Source organism: Python bivittatus, unplaced genomic scaffold (assembly GCF_059951505.1).
Source record: "Python bivittatus isolate LINGU-HERP-01145 unplaced genomic scaffold, Pbiv_v1 ctg000590_np1212, whole genome shotgun sequence".
NCBI lineage: Eukaryota > Metazoa > Chordata > Lepidosauria > Squamata > Pythonidae > Python > Python bivittatus.
In genome coordinates, this window is record NW_028277086.1 from 9656797 (window position 1) to 9661923 (window position 5127).

The window sequence follows — 5127 nt, forward strand, 5'->3', positions numbered from 1 at the left end:
GGTCGCGACCAATTCGGGTCGCGACCAGAGTCGCGGAACGAATTAAGTTCATGACCCGAGGTACCACTGTACATATCTATGAAATATCATAAGATCATAAAAGGTAGTGGTCTAGATTCAGAAATTTAATTTAGCATGGGAAGTTACATTTAAACCTACAGTAGCGTTATGTATTTTTAAAAACAGATGAAAGCAGAGAGGTAGGGAAGCTTTAGTAAGATTTTATCTGGTCCAATCTAGACGGTTTGCTGAAGCAGCTTTTCGATGTCATCCTGCATCTTGATAGTTTCAAATTTCCTGCTGTAACGTTTGAAAGACACCCATCACGACCAATGAGGAACTTTTCAAACTTCCAAGCGATGTCACCGCAGCACCCAGGAGACCAAATTATGAACTTTGGATCAGTCATCAGAGACCCAGGATTGTCATGTTGGAAAGGCAGTGATTCTTTCAGTAACTTGAAAGGAGGATGAGCATTTTCTCCGTTGACTTCACACTTCTGAAACACAGGGAAGTTGGGCTCATATCCATTGCCTGGGCGGACATTTCTCAGGGATTTTAGGATCTCTTCATTGGTGGCATTTTCCTGGTGACCAAACTGGTTAGAGGGGAAAGCCAGCATGGTGAGCCCTGAGGACCGAAATGCCACTGCAGTTCATGGAACTGAGTGAAATCCTGGGTCGTCATGCCTCAGAGAGAAGCCACGTTGGAAATCAGCAACACCCTTCCCCATAGCGAGCCCAGGTCAATGGGCTCCAAAGCCCCCAGCGGCCGCGTTGCAATGCCGGCCAGACCGTACCTCAAGGCAGCAGCCATCGCAATGGTGCCAAAGAACCTGCAGGAACTGCTATAAAATGTTGTGAAATTCTGATGATCTCATATGAGATCTTGCGAGAATTTGTGTAGGACTATGAAAACCTTCATCAGGTGATTGGATTGTGCAAAATTACATGAGGCTTCCTGGATCAGGCCATTTATGAACCTTGGTATAAATACATTTTGTCACATTGTTTGCAAAGGCAGAGAGAGGAACTCTCACTAACATCCCCCTCCCAAAAATATTGGATTGGAAAGTATGGAATTGCTTTCCCTAATCATAACAAAATAAAAACATTGCTTATTTATTTATCTATCACATTTCTACCCTGCTGCAATTAAATGACTCTCAGTGACTTACACAGAATATAAAACAAGTTAAAACTTCCACAGGCTGATTAAAACCTGAAAGAGGACATCCACAACAACATTAAACAGAATATAACAATAAATAGGAACAATAGAAAATCACTGAAGTAAATCAAGTTTGTTGCTAATGTTGATCGCATAGTATACTATTAGCATACTATGCACACTAATTGGTTGATGTAACAATAAAAAAAGCTGGCTTGCATCTAGAAAGAGCCTTCATAGTCTCTAGAAACAAATGTCAAAACCTTTTTATTGTGCTTCTCTCATATGCTTCGAAGTACACAAATTATAAATCATTGGAAACAATGGATTATTGCAAAATCATTGAATTTCCTGTAACATACAGAAAACCTCTAACAAATTTTGCTGATTTTAATTTGTTTAGAACTGTTAGGAAGAAAAAGCTGATACTGGGGGTGACAGATGTCGGCTACTTTGGGGCATGCCATATGAAAATAAGATCTTCTAAGCAGTCTCACTAGGGAGTCCTTGTGGTTCTCTGAGCTTGGTTCTTCTCTTGCAAACATTTCATTACCCGGCTAGGTAACTTCTTCCGTGCTAGAATGGGATGGGGTTTGCTCTCTGTTTATATACATTGCACTATATAAACAGAGAGCAAACCCCATCCCATTCTAGCACTGAAGATGTTACCTAGCCGGGTAATGAAACGTTTGCAAGAAAAGAACCAAGCTCAGAGAACCCCAAGGACTCCCCAGTTCAACCCTGAGCTACACATATTCGCCTCTCAGTCTCACTAGGTCAGGTTTGTCAACCTCCAGACCTAGTCACCAAAAAGACAATGGTGGTGTATTGCCCTCTCTTGGCCACATTGTCGTAGTGCCCCCCGCCCAAAAAACCAGGGATAAGGGCCATTATAGCAAATGAAAGCGTGTGTTCCTGGGGGTAGTCTCGGCCTACCGATGTGGATCATCACAAACAGCAGCAGATTAGCTAATCTGAGTAGAGGTTTCATGGGAAAGTTTACAAGATAAAAGCATTTCAGATATATGTTGGAAATGTGAACAACACAAAAAGACATTTTATCGTGCTTGGTGGACATGTAAAAAAGCTAAAAAAATTCTGGATTCAAATACATACACTGATTCAGAGGACTTTAAAGATCAATATTCAATTGAAGCCAGAACTTTTCCTTTTAGGATTGACGGATAAACAGTTCAAAAAAAGCCATGGAAGATTATTTCAATATATGATTACTGCGGTGCGATTACTATATACACAAAGATGGAAAGATTCGGCACTATCCACCAGGGAGGAATAGTTGGTGAAATTGACAGAAGTTGCCGAGATGGACAAACTGACTTCTTTGATTAGAGAAAGGACAATATCTACATTTATTGGTGATTGGAAACCCCATATGGACTTTTTGCGTTAAAATGGAACAAAAAATGAACTTGGGATTTGTGGTTTTGATGATTAGACAGGATAGATTATAGAAAGAAGAGAGTCGTGATGTAACTTTAGGGAGAGAAGTTAAAATATAATTGTACTTATAACTGCTGTGAAGAATATCAGAAGCTACTTCTTTATACCTTTATGTCTTTCTTTATATCTTTCTCTTTTTTTCTACTTTCTTCTGTTTTCTTATTGCACTTTTAGCTTTTTCTTTTATTTCTCTTTGTTTTCTCTGTTCTAATTTAGTTTGTATTAGTTCTTATTATTGCTCTTAAAACTTTTAATAGAAACTATATAAGAAAAGGTTCACAAGAGCTATCCTTCAACTGCTGCTTTCAAACCTTTCTGATTTCTGTCCCTGGAAGAAATCTCAGCAACTAAGCAGTCACTAACAGAAACTTGGATTCCTAAAGCCCAAACCTCCCCTTTTGCATTTTCAGAGCTGGCGAGGTCACTGCAGGAGGCAAAGTGGTGGCAGTTGCTACATGACAAACTAATAAGAACAAACTGAAGATGGCCTTTGCTGCAGTCCTGTTGCTGCTGGTTGCATTTCTGACCTTCTGACTGACTGAAAAAAGGAAGGTGGCAGATATTCCAAATCTGCTCTTTTCTTCCCTTAAGCTATCTAATGTTTGCTTGCTCCTCTCTGAGTATCCAGTATGCCAGATCAAATTGCTTTCAAATTATTGGGGGGTCTGGACAAGGTTCACTGAATTATCCACTACCACCCCCCCCACTCCTCCTCCACAGCCATCTTCCTTCCCTTCCTTCTCTTCCCCAACAGCAAGCCCTTCCATCACAACCACTGGCTTTTTTTACGTGTGCCTAGTAGGCTTTGTTCATATCTTTTTACTGCCATCCTTGAAAATGTTGCACCAACTTAATGTTGCAGACATGCTATTTTAGCCGATAGTCTTTTGTAGCATTGCAGTGAACTGGCCCAGTTAAATAGTGGCTTGGTGGCACTAATGCATTAAAAGACCCTCAGCTGTCTAATGTCTTCATTGATCATGTATCTCCTAGAGGAGTGTCTGACTGAGCTAACTTGGTCTTTTGATTTAAAAAAAAAAAAGGATTTTAAAATGGCACTTCTCTTGCAGCTTCAGGAGGTTGGCTTGCACGCTCATTTCCTTCATGTTGCAGTCATGCGTTTGCCACTCTGGAAACTGCAGACTCTCCCAGACTGCAGAACCCTAGATCTGTCCCTTGGTCCAGTCACAGTGGTGTCTGCAAAGCCCTTCTGTTTCCCAGCCCCTACGCATTTGGTTGTCTCACTGATTATTGATTATGTGACATCATGTTGGTGTTGACTTTTAGCAACCACATAGATTTTTTTCCAGTCTGTTCCCAATCTGGCTCTTCAGACTTTCCAATGTTGCACCCATTGCCACTGTAACTGAGTCCATCCACCTTGCTGCTGGTCATCCTCTTCTTCTCTTTCCTTTCATCTTTCCTATGACTTTCTCAGGGGAGATGGATCTTTGCATAATATGTTTGAAGTAGGGTAAATTGAGCCCAGTCATTTGTGCCTCGAGTCAGAACTCTGGATTGATTTGTTCAATAATCCATTTGTTTGTTTTCTTGACTGTCCACTGTATCTCAGGAGTCTTTTCCAACACCAAAGTTCAAAACAGTCAGTACTCTATCTTCTCTCTTCAAAGTCCATCTTTCACTTCCACAGAGAGTCACAGGGAAAGCCACTGCCTCATAAGGCTGAAAAAGAAAATGATTTGGAGATTTGATTTGAAAGTCAGTCAGACAAATCACATTTGAATAAGCTCTTTAGATTGAATTAGTGAATCAGATGCATCAGATCAAATGCCTTCAAATCAATTGGAGGATTTGAATCAAATCAAATTGATTCAATTAAATGATTCAGATTGCAAACCCAAATAAACTCTTAATCAACCACATTTTCTAACCCAGAAAGGGAAATCCTGTTGGAAGGAAGGAAGGAAGGTCGGTCAGAATGGTAAATCTTCATTGTTGTACATCACTTCATATGTACATCTGATCAAGGAATGATCTACACAAGAACAAAACTTCATTTAGACCAATTAAAATGGTATATGAGGTTAAAGAAAAGTGTGGGTTTTATTCAAGATGTGCCTAATTTCTACTTTGTTCACATCCATTTCTCCTCTTGCCTCTCCCAGACGCAGTTCCTGGAATATTCCATAGGACCACACACAACCTTCCATCAAAGAAGTGGTTCCACCACTAATTTGATTTTGTACCATTCAAAAGCAAAACTAGCAAGCTATAAAAAGCAGAGGGATGCATCTAACTTTCTTTTGACTTTGAAGGGCTGGTGGATTATTTAAAATATATACAGGATGTCATCATCACTCATGCCTGTCTGTGAATGAGTATATTTGTCTCTAGTTGGTTTGCTAAGTACAGATTAATCTGGTATTTATTTGTCATGGAGTTGCATAATTATTTTCCCTGATCTAACAGCTGGAAGGCTTAAATCAGCAAAGCATAAGTGTCACAAATAAATCTATTCTTTAGTGACAGGAATTC

At 39.9% G+C, this 5127-nt stretch overlaps 1 pseudogene; it reads right to left on the bottom strand.

The window, feature by feature from the left end:
- Window positions 1-236: 236 nt before the first annotated feature.
- LOC103064095 (glutathione peroxidase 1 pseudogene) lies at window positions 237-822 on the bottom strand (annotated as a pseudogene).
- Window positions 823-5127: the final 4305 nt, after the last annotated feature.